At 43.0% G+C, this 14,947-nt stretch overlaps 1 long non-coding RNA gene across 1 annotated transcript in view; it reads right to left on the reverse strand.

The window, feature by feature from the left end:
* Nucleotides 1–876: 876 nt before the first annotated feature.
* Nucleotides 877–14,947, reverse strand: part of LOC140689666 (uncharacterized) — a 53,761-nt gene continuing 39,690 nt past the window's right edge. Inside the window, exon 3 of the long non-coding RNA XR_012064683.1 lies at nucleotides 877–1,087. This is a non-coding gene — a long non-coding RNA (uncharacterized lncRNA). The remainder of the gene's footprint in view (nucleotides 1,088–14,947) is intronic.

A 14,947-nucleotide genomic window follows, 5' to 3' on the forward strand; every position in this document is an offset into this window, starting at 1 on the left:
TACTCAACGAAATGGAAACTTATTTCCACACACAAATCTGCATACAGATGTTAATAGCAGCTTTATTCATAATCACCAGAACTCAGAAGCAACTAAGCTCTTCTTCAGTAGGTGAATGGATAAACTGTGGTCCAGACAGAAAATGGACTATTATTTGGTGCTAAAATGAAATGAGTTATCAAGGCATGGAAAGACATGGAGGAACCTTAAGTGCATATTACTAAGTGAAAGAAGCCAATCTGGGAAAGTTCTGCAACTGTCTGATTCCAACTGTATGGTGTTCTGGGAAAGGGAAAACCACAGAGACTAAAAGATCAGTGGCTGTCAGAGGCTAGAGGGGAAGAAGCAATGAATGAGGTGCAGCACGGAGCATTTTAAGGTCACTAAGACAGACTACTCTGTATGATGCTGTGATGGTGGATAAATGTCATTGTACATCTGTCCAAACCCACAGAGTGCACACCACCAAGTGTAAATCCTAGTGTCAATTATGGGCTCTGGGTGATGATGACGTGTCATTGTAGGTTCACCCATTATCACAAATGCACACTCAGGTGCAGGTGTCAATAGTGAGGAGGCTGTGGGGACAAACTGCAGTTCATACACCCAATCCAGCCCCAGTCACCGCTGTGAGTAAAGCTCTGTGGGTGTGTGGACTGTCTGGCTGCTCTGGGGTCTGAACAGCAGAGCTGAGCAGCTGCACCAGAGATCAGGAGGTTTGCAGACCCTGAAATATTTACCCCCAAGCTCTTGACAGAAAAAGTCTGCTGTGCCCTCTTCTACACGAATCAATATTCACCCTGATGAGACAGGACAGCAGGGACCAAACCAGGCATGGTTAATGGGACTGATGCAATGTTTTAGTTCCAACACCTTTGCTGAAGTCCTGCAGGTCCAGAGACAGACTGTAGCCAGGAAGCGTCTGCAGGAGGAGTCGGTAGCAGGCCTTCCCGCCAGGCTCCGGGATGCCGGGGGCCGCGGGCCGCACGGGGGCCTCCTGCTTGAAGAAGGCGGACTTGCAGTGGAAGCCGATCAACTCATAGAGCTCGGAGAGGAGGCTGCACTGCTGAATTCTCTCCTCGGAACGCTGAAGCACAGGGAGAAAAGCAACAAGCATCTGAACGAAACATGTCAGTGAAAAAAGACCCGTAAAAAAGGTTTTCCCTTAAAACAGAGACCCGATGACACAGGAAGGAAGAGGAAGGCTGACTTCGTGCACTGACGGGACCGGATGCAGAAACGCAGGGAAGCAGCGCTGTGCAGACGTTCCAGACTCCCTCCGGGCCCCACCTCTCCACGTTCCGCCCGTCCTTTTACTAGAAATGCCCTTATTCCCTGAAATAGAGGAATCTGCTACCTAAACATGGGACACAAAGAAGGGAAAGAGGAACAGGAAGGGAAAGTAAAGGAACAACATTTCATCTAGTCCCTAGGGTTTGGGCGGGACTTTCACCAAACACACAATCTCTCAAAGCACAGAGCGCACAGTGAGAGGCTGACAGTGTGACTGCGACTTCTTCTCCTTAAGCACCAGCTACCTGCCAGCACATGCTGCACCCGTTACTGAATCATTACAATCATCTCAGAAACTATTACTAACCTGGCTCACAGGCAAGGAAATCTGAAACTCGGGGAGGAATTATTATCATCCTGGACAAAGTCCCACAGACCAGAAGTGTCAGAGCCTCTGGCAGACCATGGACTAAAATGCTCCTCATCACCACGGGCCCTGAGCCTCAGGCTGAGGCCACGTCAGGTCTGCACGGGCCCAGAGCACAAGTCTGTGTGACAGGGAATGCTCCCACTCGAAGTGCCAGGCGAAGACCCTCAGGAAGCTATGTAATGAAACCAAATCCCCAAACTCATTTCCAACCCACTGCCCTGTCCGGGAGGACTGCTTGGCAGATCTGCACTGTCACCTGTGAACAGGCTGAGCAAGGGGCCCAGACAGGGACGTGACTTCCCAGTGGAAGTGGCTCGGGGAACGCTTCATCACAGGACAGACTTTCCCGGCTTCCAACGCAAATTCTCCATTCCATTTCCAACTGGAAAGGAAGTTTAGACTTGTTTTCCTCTCCAGAAACAAAGAGAGTGGTAACATCAGTGGGAAACTCAAGACTGAGGAAGAGTCTCCTTGCCATTTGGAAGGATAGGCCGGGGAGGGAACAGAGACAGTTATCAGAAAGACCTGTGTTCCAGTCCAAAGTCTGCACGTCAGTCGCTTTGACAGTTTCCTTTTTAATACAGGTGATAAAGTCTAATTATGATTGTTGGGAAAATTAAATGAAATAACGTATTCCACTAGCATAGGTGTAAAATCCTCCATGAGTGTTCCAGAAATGGACGTGATCGTGGTTAGTTACTGTCTGCCAATTCTTGTGTGGTAAGCTCACATCAGCCAACCAGAGATGTGCCAGAGAATGCCTCACCAGCCAGCAGCCTTCTCCAAGTTGGAAACTCACAGTGTCCGAAGAGCAGGCAGTGGTGGATACTTTGGGGCACTCTGGAGGTAGCACTCCAGTGATGACTTTAAAAAGCTGGGGAGAATTTAGGGGACCATACAGTTCAAATACAGAAAACTCATTCCATGTCTACAAATATTCATCTCTAGCCATGATGATTCAGAGAGTAAATACACATTCAAACGTACATCATTTTCCCACATAAGTGCATCAAAACAATTTGGAAAGAATTTAACTTTCTTCTCTAGATCACACAGTGGGGATTACAAGGTTTGTACTGACAGCCCTACTTGTTAATCATCTGCAAACGTAACTGGGTCCAATACCAGTCATCATCTTTCGAAGAGAAGGATGGAAAAGAGCAAAACCAAGCTAATACGCTACAGCCTTTTGTTTGGTTACAATGTCACAGAGAAGACGGATAGCTCAATAAGGAACCACTCTGCCGTGATCACGGAGCCTGGGAGCGCGATGGGCGGCAAGATGTATGACGCAGCAGTAGCTGTGCCCGTGCATCTAGGCAGGTACCAAGACTCACCTCGACAAGGTATCAAATGTTTATGCCCATGTCCTCATCACCTGACATGTATTAAAGAGAAATGAAAACATATGAAAGGCCAATACCCATGGTGGGTACACCATCCAAAGAGCAAAGTCACAGTTTGACAACTGGCCATCATGGTTCCCTGGGATTCATTCTTGGAAAACCTTAAAAGCCACTCCTCTGTCCTCAAGAAGTGCTGCCTACATGTCCTATCTTTGGCTCAGGGATACAGCACGTTCACGTGGACTTTAATGTCTGCACAGATTTGACTGTCTTTCTCCAGGTTCACTTGTCCATTCTGAAGAAGCCTGAGTTAAGTCCATCTTCCATAAGATCAACTCCCTCCAGTGACAACTCAACGAGCCTGCAATTACAAGCCAACTGAACAGGACTGTCCTCACCTAAAAATATCACCCACCCTTCACTGCTTTCTTAATCTCCTCTCCTGGCTAATTGCAACAGACCAACAACACCCTCCATCAAGTTCCCCAACTATGTCAAATAGAAATTAAGGTCCATAAAAGAAGAGACAACTCCATAGTCACCTCTGAATTCCTAGCATATAAAAATGTCAATAAATAGAACTATGATTATTGCTTCTTTCTTTTAAAACCTTTCTGGTTATTTAAGTGAGACCATGGAAGGGAGGTATTTGGGTCCAGTATCTTGATCTAGAAGACTCTGGAGGCCTTTTTCGGAATGGCTGTCCACTGATTTATTCAAAACACAACAACTCTTTCCGGGAGGAGCTAAGATTTTCTGCCAGGAGTTTGTGGTCACTCTCATGCCATAACAGCTTTAAACTAAACCCTTAATTTATATATGTTATTTTTCCCCTCTTTGAAAAAAATTGACTTTCCTTATTTCCTTGCCTTGAGGAATACATTTTTTCTTTTGTTTCAAATTCACCCTTTTGTAAAGCAGGATCCTAAGGATGTGCTTCGCCTTACATAAGAACAGCCATCCAACACCCAGTGTGAGAGGCCTCGGGCTCAAATCCTGCCCTTCTGCCAGGGCAACTGAATCTCAGTTCAGGAGCCAACCGGCACCCTAGGGCTTCTAAGGCTCACGTATCTCCCAGAATCCCTGCTTTCTGGTTTGTCTTGGCTTCTGAGGATGTCCCCTCACTTTCTTGACAATTAGCCTTGCAGCTTGAAAGATGAAGAAGGAAGGTTTTATTTCTTAATCTACATTTTAAGGAACTTATGTAATGAAGGTTTTCACGAGTTTTTGAACCCTCCATCGCTGAGACAGAAAACATACAAGATATTTTCTAAATTTAGCTATCATGTGCATCTTTTCTTTCCTTTTGTTTTCTTAACTGCTAACAGATATTTTTTAATTAAAAAATAAAATTAGGCCCCAAATAGGATAGAAAATTGAAGGGGCAAACAAAATTAAAGGGCAAAGACAGAAAAATGATAAGTACTCTACAAAGTTAATAGAATACATACACTATGAATCAGATAAGCAATTCTCAGTAACAGCTAATTGAAACCTGACCATGAGGTAAAACGTCTCTCCTGTCAGGAGATGGCCAACAGAAAATAGAATTAAACCAACAAACTAAAATTCTAAGTCTGGCAAGGTATAGAAGTCTACCAGCTAAATGTCTCTTCTTCTGGAAAAGAGGGAGACTCACCAGCTATTTTCTGTGGAGCCTGAGCCCAGGGAAGGGCGATGAAGTGAGCTCTGTAAGTACCCAATTAGCAAAGTGAGTGATGAATAAAGAGACGTGAGCTTTGATGACAGAGATGATACTACTATTCACTTGTCCTGTCAAGTATGACTTCATGCTCAGTGATCAATACCTCGGCGTCCTCAGGGATTGAGATTATAGGAAAATGCACAGCCCGGGATAAGACCTCCTCTGTGAGCTCGTGACACTGCACTTAGATGTCTCAAGAGCACCTCCAACTCCACCTGCAAAGAGCTGACTTCACGGTGCTCCTCCAATAGCCGTCCTGCCCAGGGCCCCTGGTCTGGGGGCAAGGTCTCCCTGCCTCTCCCAGCTCAGGCCCATCACTCACAGATGTGACTGGACCCCATCTTCAGGGCCCAGATATCCTCAGTCACTAAGTCCCACCACCCACACCTGACCTACCAGGTACTCACTGGCACTCACTCAGCAATGACTCTGTGCTGCGGACCATGCTGCACACTCTGCACAAGTTATCTCACTGGATTTCCACAGCAGTCCTGGGAAGTCGGTACATCACTGCTTCAATTGATTAGGTAAATTGTTTCACTTCCTTGAGTGCGTCATCCAAAGTGACACGGCTACTGAGCCACAAACCTGGGCTTGAAAATCACTTGAAAACTGAACACTGCTACACCTCGCAGCCACCCTACTCTGACTCATCACATCATCTCCTACCGAGCCTTCTAAATGTTTCTAATCATTCTACAAGACAAAAGTGATCTACGAGAGCACCCCACTCCCCTACTTAAAATCTGTCAATGACGGTCCACTGCCCTTAGGAGAATGCCCCACCAGGCCTGAGCACAACCCAATGGCCCGGCATCCGCATCCCCTGTGCAGCCGTGCCACCTCACCCACCATGTAGCACTACATGTGCCGTGTGCAGACAGGGATGCTGATTCCGTACAACCCGGGGCTCGTCTCACTCAAACAATGATCACCCTCTTCACTGGTCACCCTCTTCAATGCTGACTCTCAGAAAAATGTTTTCTCAGGATGAATCAATATCTTTTTCCTTACAACTTCCCATCATTGAAAATGAGCTCCCCACAAAAGAGAGAAGACTTAATCCTCAGTCTCCTTATCTGTAAAGTGTGAATAACAAGGAAATATGAGAGGTTTTAAGAGAAATAATTTTCATGTGAGGCTGCGGGACAATTCCATCATACAGTAAGCACCCAATATGTGCTTACTTAATATTAATAAGAATAGATTCCATTCCAGCAACCTTCAATCAATGCTTTATGGCTTTGTCCAAAAGACCACCAACAAACTGTTGGGCAAACCGCTTTGAGCAGATCAGCACAAGCGTACTGGGAGAGGTAAGCGCTGACTCCATTTACAGCTGCAGCCACCCAGCACTACGGGGCGGGGGCAGTTTGCTCAAACTCTTACATGTTGCTTGAGCATTTAGTTGTAGTTATTGAATAAAGACAGGTATTATTCCCTCAAAGCTCCTGAAACATAAATCTTCAAAGATTTATGTAAATTAGGTTTCAAGTACAACACACACACTAGAAATCATTTGAAAATTTTACTCTTAGATCCTCCGCACAACAAAAGGTCATGTTCTTAATGTATCTGACTAAATACACTGAAAGGATTGTTTAAAAGAAATTAAGATGAACAATCCTGAATAAGCTCTCAGTATCATCTGCACAAAGCCCCACCAAAGGGTCTCATTTCTCAAGTCCACATAGGTGTTCAGGCAGCTTAACCTAGGTCTTGGTTTCTTATAACACAGGGGTGGGAAGAATTGTGGATAGATTTATGTAGCAAATACAAATGTAGTGTATTTGCTGTGTAGGAATCCTAGAAATAAATAAATTGTTATATAGTCCCACCCTTAGGAAGTTCAGCCTTTCCATTTACAACAGCATTAAAAATAAAATGAGAGATACATTTAACAAAATTTTACAAGATTTGTACATTGAAAATTTTGAAGTATCACCAAAAAATATTGAAGAGATCTACATATATGGAAGGCATCCCATGTTCATGAAATGGTAGACAATATTGTCAAAAATGTTAAGATTCCCCAAAGTGATCTACAAATTTAATGGAATCTCTATCAAAATTCCAGCTGACTTCTTTCCAAATATTGAAAAACTGATTCCAAAATTCATATGGAATTGCAAGTGGCCCAGGTCAGCCAAAACAAACTTGAAAAAGAAGAGCAAAGTTGGAGGAATCACTCAAAGGTTACTACAAATCTATAGTACTCAAGTCATTATGGTACTGGCATAAGTTTGGATGCATAAATCAATGAGACACAATAAAAAATCCAGGGGGAAAACTTACATTTACAGTCAGTTTTCCACAAATATTCCAACAACACTCCATTGAAAGAATAGTCTATTCAACACATGGTGCAGAGACACCTGGGTATCTGCAGGCAAAAGAATGAATCTGAAATCTGGACCCCTGTATTTTATATAACAAATAAATGTTAATTCAAAATGGATCACAGACAGAAACGTAAAAACTAAATGTATAAATTTTCTAAAAGAAGACATAGTATAAATCTTTGTGGTCATAATATAGGCTATGGCTTCCTAGATGCAATACCAAGGGCACAAGTGATTAAAAAAAAAAGCAGATAAAATTGACTTCATCAAAATTAAAACCATTTGATACAAAGGACATAATCAAGAAAGTGAAATGAAAGAGGAAGGGGGTAGCTCAAGTGATAGAGTGCGTGCTTGCCAAAAATAAGAAAAAAGAATAAATCTAATTACCTCCCCTATAAAGAAATTGTTTTATTGTTTAAAAAAATTAAAGTGAAACGACAGTCTGCAGAATAGGAGAAAAATTTTGCAAATCATATATCTAATAATAGGCTAGTATCTGGGATATAAACAAACGCTTACAACTGAACAATACAAAGAAAATCGACCCAATTTTTAAATTTGCCAAGGATTTAAATAGATACACAATTGGCCAATAAGCATATGAAAAGATGCTCAGCATCACTAGCGAAATCTAAATCAAAATGAGGTCTCATTTTACACTCACTAGGATAGTTATAATCAAATCATGGACAATAACAAGTGTCGGTCAGGAGGCAGAGAAATGGGAACCCTCAATACGCAGCCGTTGGAAAGAAGCAATGCTGCAGCTTCTTTGGAAAAGCCTGGTGTTTCCTCAAAAGTTTAGAGTCATATGGCTCAGCAATTCCACTCCTACATATAGAGTCATCCCTCAGGATCCTCTGGGGGTTGGTTTCAGGAACATCCCACCCTGGATACCATAATCCAAGGATGTTCGAGTCCCTTAACAATCAGCCATCTCGATCCATGAAGAGGAAACTACAGATGTGGCAGGCCAACTGTACAGCCAACAGAATGAAAACATATACTCGCAAAATCTTTCACATCAATATTCATAGCAGTATCATTCAGAGTAGCCAAAAGTTACTAACAATATCCATCCATCAATGAATGGATAAACAAAATTATCAAGAATAGGCCAACAAACATTTGGTCATTGAATCTTTGACAGAGGTGAGAACATACAATGGAATAAAGGCAGCCTCTTCAGCAAATGGTGTAGGGAAAACTGAACAGCTGCATGTAAATCAATGAAGTTAGACTACTCCCTCACAGCATACACAAATATGAATTCAAAATGGATGAAGACTTAAACATGTAGACAAGAGACTATAAACCCCTTAGAAGAAAACATAGGCAAACATGTGACATATATCTCAGCAATGTTTTCCTAGAGCAGTCTACTCAAGCAATAGAAATACAAGCAAAAATATACAAGTGGGATCTAATTAAACTTACAAGCTTTTGCACAGCTAAGGAAACAGTAAGCAAAACTAAAAGACAACCTATGGAATGGGAGAAAATAGTTGCAATAAATGAAACTGACAAGGGCTTAATTTCCAGAATATGTAAACAGCTTGTACACTTAATAAGAAAGAAAAACAAACAATTCAATTCAAAAATGGGCAGAAGTCCTAAAGAAACATTTCTCCAATGAGACATAAAAATGGCCAATAGGCACATGAAAAACTGTTCAATATCATTATCAGAGAAATGTAAAACAAAAGTGCAATCAAGTACCAACTCTCACCAGTCAGAATAGCCATCATTCAGACGTTCACAGACAATAAATACTGGAGAGGCTGTGGAGAATTGGGAACCCTCCTACACTGTGGTGGGAATGCAGTTTGGTGGAGCTATTTTGGAAAACTGTATAGAGGTTCTTCAAAAGACAAAAAATTGACCTCCCATATAACCCAGCAATCCCACTCATGGGCATATATCCAAAAGGATCTGTAATTCAAAAAGACACCTTCAGCCCAATGTTCACAGCAGCACTGTTTAAAATAGCAAGACATGGATACAACCTAAATGTCCAGTGACAGATGACTGGATAAAGAGGTTGCAGTATATTTGTGCAATAGACTACTATTCACCCATAAAATAATAATAAAATAATGCCATTTGCAGCAACATGAATGGACCTGGAGAATGTCATTCTAAGTGAAATAAGACAGAAAGAGAAAGAAAATTACCATATGAGATCTCTCACATGTGGAATCTAAAAAAAAAAAAGCCAAAGAAACAAAAAGATAAACTTATCTACAGAACAGAAACAGACACAGAGACACAGGAACCAAACTATGGTTACCAGAGTGGAGAGGGTGTGGGAAGGAATAAATTGGGAGTTCAAGATATGTAGATACTGATTATGTATAGAATAAACAGCAAGATTACACTGTATAGCACAGGAGAATATATTTAATATCTTATAGTAACTTATGTTCAAAAAGAATATGAAAATGAATACACGAATGTTAGTATTTAACTGAAATGTTATGCTGTACACAAGAAACTGACACAACAGTATAAACTGGCTAGACTTTAATGAAAACATTTTTAAATAGACCAAAAACAAAAAAAAAAAGAAGAAGGATATTATCAAACAAAAAGAATAAAGTACTGATTCAGGCTGCAATATGGATAAACCTTGAAACTTTATACTAAAATAAGCCAGACACAAAAGGCCAAATAGTGCCCTTTAAGGTGAACAGTATCTAAGCGTTTATTGTACTACTCCTGTAAATTTTCCGTAGGTTTGAATTCTATCAATATCAAAATAAAATGTATTATTCATTAAAAACATAAAACACTTCCTCACAGGAGGGCTTTAATTGTTAAATGCAGAAATGCATGTAAAGTTTGGAACAACACTTTGCACGTCCACACTCAGTATTGTCACTGCCACTCAGAGGGTGGTGCCAGCGCTGACAAGAGCTGCCTCCACTCGCTCCCCTGCAGACAGTAGTGAAGGCCTGAGCTCTGACAGTCAGGGTTTGCGTGAACCTGGGTCAGACACATCCATGTCCCAAACTCTGCGTTACCCAAATTTCTTATACAAACTGCAACATGAAATGTAAACATGCTAGAGGGATGTATCATACAACACAGGGAATACAGCCAAAGTTTTTCAGTAAATATAAATGGAGCATCTATTGTACACCTGAAAATTATATCATATTTTAAATCAGCTATATCTTTATAAAAAAATTAAAAACTAATTTAAAAATGTTATCACTGTAATATCCAATTCGATTTTTAAGTAACTACTAAACAGCTTAGAATGTATAAAACCATTTAAGTGTGCTGTTTGTTTACATATTTGTTTACTTAGAGCCTCCTGCTAAAAGAGAAATTAATCAATTTTTTCAACACAGCTTAACAACCATAACAACAAAAAGGCAAAACTGAGAGTGAAGAGAAAATGGAGATTCAATACTTAAATGATACCAGGGGGAGATAAAGTCATAAAAATGGATTCCATGAAGTCAGGGCAAGTGTTAAAGGCCGACTAGAAATTCAGCTGTAAGATTCTTGGCAGCTAAAGCAGAAAGAAAATGATGATGGGGCAGGTGGTAGAGCGTGTGCTTAGCGTGCACGGGGTCCTGGGTTTAAGCCTCAGGGCCTCCACTAACAGATAAATACACCTAATTACCTACCACCCCAAAATAGCCCCAAAGAAAAGAAAGAGAAATTCTTTTCCAAAAAAATTTGATATTACATTTGGATTAAATACTTAAAGAAGAAAAATAGAAAAGATAAGTGACACAGTGAAGGAAAAGCCCAGCTGGGCTAACAAGCTAAGTCACATATCCAAGTGTGATAAGTATCGGTTTACTCATCTAAGTTTTGCTGGGCTAACTCGTAAATCTGAAGTTTAGTGTCAGTTTACTGGGCTAACAAGCTAACTCGTAAATCCAAGGTCAACAATTGACAGTAACGTGATCTGTTCCAAATTGATAAGCTTCAGTGTACTGATTCCTTGCTTTTTGTTGTTTGAGCCTTATTGGGTATTAGCCCCATACTTGTAATTAACCCTATAAAACCTCATGTGCACGTCTTGGAGGTGCTCAGAGCTTCGGAAAAGAAGCCCCTCTGAGCCCGCCTGCATAGTAAATCTCAGTACTCCCACCCTCCGAGTGGTGCTTGTTTCTTGGCTGGCCTGTTGTTTCCGTAACAACACAAGAGATAATGCCCGTGACATAAATGTGCGGTGGCTGCTGGCAGGTCCCCATGTCTCACGTGGGAAAATCTGAAACATCCTTTTTACCACTCAGAGTCATCATAAGCCCATCCTACACCTCCCGCTGTTAAATGCAGGAGCACAGGCAGGGCCCGGCCTTTGCTCTCTCTGTGTCATCACAGTGAGACAGGATGGAAGGGGGCAGAGCAGAGACATTCTAGGAAGGCCACAGCAATTAACAACAAAATGGTGAAGGATTCAACCCCCAATAGGCCTTGAGGCTCAGGATGAAGAGATTTAACTTCTAGCAGAGCTTGAGCTTCATTAAACACCCATTGTAATAGTAACATTGTGAATAACCCGGCCCCAGGCACCAAGGCAATTGCAAGGCTGGCCACAAAAGGTCACAGGGTGGGAAATGGGTAACTCGCTGGGAATCCCGGCCCCTTGCCCTAAGGCTGGTCCTTCTACTTATTAGCATATGAAACCACCAAGCCCAAGAAAGCCAGCAACACAGCTTAACCTCACGGGAATCCCTCTCGCTCCCTCTTTGGGGAAGGCCCACACTCAAGTCTGTGGAGTGTGTACCTAGTTTTAATCTGAGCATCAAACCCCCACACGTCGTGATGTTTCTCCTGCCTTTCAATGTATCTCTCTGAATAAATCTATCTTTACTCAACACTGGCTTGCTCTTGAATACTTTACTGCATGAAGAAAAGGAACAAAATCTGGTGGGGCACATCCCAGGGGCTAAACCAAATCCTGGGACACAGCCCTTCTCATGCCCCACGTTTTTTTTCTTGTATCAAAAGGACTGGGTTATGAAGGGAGCTCTGAGACCCCAGCTAAGGGACAGGAGCAGACAACAGGGCTCCATTTGGCGGGCAGCCTCTCCCCCAGCAGGGGACTTGGGGTCGGCCTGGTTCTCTGTGTTTCTCTGTTGTGCTGACACCCCAGCCAGAGAGTGTTCTCCTTGGCCTGTCCCCACAAAACGCTTCTCTCCAAAATACAAGCATAACATGTCACAATCCTTTTCTTCAACCAGGAAATGTTCAACCCACTTTTTCCCTCCCCAGTAAAGTACCAAACTGTTCTCCCTCCCATCCCACCACTTCTTTCTTTTTGAGAAGTCTGCACTCTCCACACACCATCCTGAACGCAGGTGCCTTGCTGGCTGGGATGGAGATGCTTCTTTCTCACACACCCTGCGTCCTTTCACTTTCCCCTTTCCACCTTAAAATAGCCTTTCCTGAATCACCCACACCTCTGATTCTGACTTTCACAAAATACTGGGTTTGCAGTCACTTTGTGCATACCTCCCAGGTTTTGGCTGGGTTTCCTTCCCAAGATCTTCATTAAGGAGCTGCATCAAGAAATTTAAACAGGCTAGTCTTACATCTGAGTGGAGGAGCCTGCATAAAATTAAAATGGCTTTGAAGAGAGAGTTAACCAGGGACAGAGAGGTCGCAGGTCGTAGTCAACTGTGTCATAAGGCAAAATGTTCTTCAAAGGCTAAGAGTGGCTTCTGAATGCGGAGTCGGCAGGGAGGAGATGCCAGGAAGTGAGCAGGGTGAGTGACACAGGGTACGCTACCCCAGCTGGGGAAGAATTGGATTTTTTTCTAGTTTTTGAAACAATTTCTTACTACCTTTTACTCTTATTGTGACATAGCATTTTCTACGAATTAAGAAAATCAATGTCAGTCATTTGGGCTGCTTGGGTGAAGCTACACGATGCCATTCACATGGCTGGGATATGACAGCCACACCAGTCTAGGTGGAAAGACCAGTGGGGGTATTTCCAAGGAAATCACGGGCATGCAGCAAACTCCCCAGGTTCAATTACCTCATCTCAAAGGTGGGGCCAATAAAACTACCAAGGAAAGTGCGTGATGATTATGGTCGACATCTGTTTACTAGGTAATTGCCCGTGACAGCTGCAGCTGAATGGGGAGTGATTATGATTAACAAGGTCCTGTCTACCTGGCCACACGCGCCCTGCCTTCCTGCCTTGGTGCAGCAGCAGAGCTTGTATAGCTGAGATGAACGCCCCCAGAGCAGCCCCGACGGGAAAGCTCCCAGCTCTGCATGAGGAGACGTGATCCTTTCCTTCTCAGAGCTGATAGCAGTTTGCAGTCGTCTGTTTTTATGTTTATCCATTTTCTAACTGCCTCTCCTCCAGAGTTTTTGCTCAAGCAGCACAGGGCCAGGTGTGTCTTGTGGCCTGCCGGATATTCTGGGCTGGGAGACAGCTGAACCCACATCTGGCTCTGGTGCTGAACGGAGAGGGCAGAAGGCCCAGGGGCCCATGCTGAACCGAGGCCCCTGCACCCAAAATTATGGTCTGACTTTGGGCAAATAACAGTCTTTTTTACCCTGAGATTCATCATCTGTCCATGAAAATAACTGCCCATGTCACGTAGAGTTTCAAGGATTAAAGGAAATCACCAAATTCACAACCTAGCCAAGGGGCTACCAGTCCGTCCTCAATAGACATATGCTGCCTTTACGGCTCTGACACACGCCAAGCGTGGCGGCCGCACACAGTGAACACTGCTTAGTGCAAGTGTGTTAAGTGCTTCATGTGTGCTATAATACTCTTTAGAATTTACAACAATCCCAGGAAGAAACGAATATTATCGCGCCCATTTCACATATTCACCAACAGGTTAAGAGAGGTTACATTCTAGTCCAAGGCCCTATGTTGATGAAATGGCGATTTAAACCGGAATCTGGGCCCAGGCCTTGGCTCCATCTCTCTCCCATCCACCTGACCACTTGCCTATGAAATCTACCTGTCCAATACACAAGTTTACAGCCGGCCAGCTCTTAAATGCAATGTGTGCCACCGTTTGTCAATGTTGGTTAATTACCATAAACTGTTCCCAGAAACCACTACAGAAAAGAAAGTTGGACTTAAGGAATTCTGCATTGCGTTCTCCTTTAATTTGCAGAAACCCTTCCCTACACCACTAAATCGTTTTGTATGCTTCCTCCAAGTTTATATTTGCACACAGCTTACTAAATTAGAAGGTACCAGCAGTAATTCCATCTCGGTTGCTTTCCAAGTTTTCAGATTATCCATAATCAGCCCGTGAACGAAAATACCACAATGTGAATGAAAATACTGCAACCATGTCAGTAAACAAAGAATGCTGAAACCAAGTCATTAGCGACTGCCGCCACCCCCCAGCGAGGACAGGCCTGCAGCCCAGCCTCTACAGCAACACACAATGGTGCCCACTTAGCAGACTCAGAATAAGAAAGGACAGGATACTTGCCCTAGATAGCTAGGTGCTTGTCTAAAGAATGAATTCAATGAGTCCAAAATATTTGCTTCCTCCCATACATAGAAAAGCACTAAAGTCTTGACTATGAGATACCTGGCTTTCCTTAGATAACAAGCAATCTTTTATTGTTCCAACAACCTGGTCTTTGTTGTAAAGCTCCTATATATCCTAGCTCCTCCACAACCTCTTTGGAGTAGTCCCTCAGAGAGATCTGACAGGCTGTCATCCCGGCTCGAGTCCTTCCACCAAATAAAACATAACTCTTAACTTTTAGGCTGCACATGTATTTCAGTCAACAGTTGTGGACACCATGAAGGGATCCAGAGCAGACTTCTCTCCACCTCAACTCTCCGAGTAACCGGAGCCTTGGTACCAGCAGTGGCCCTTTGTGCCCATCAGCCTCCTCGGGGAGTCCAGATGAATTTGGGTGTCTCTCT

This window comes from Vicugna pacos, chromosome 27, assembly GCF_048564905.1.
Source record: "Vicugna pacos chromosome 27, VicPac4, whole genome shotgun sequence".
In the NCBI taxonomy this organism is placed as follows: domain Eukaryota; kingdom Metazoa; phylum Chordata; class Mammalia; order Artiodactyla; family Camelidae; genus Vicugna; species Vicugna pacos.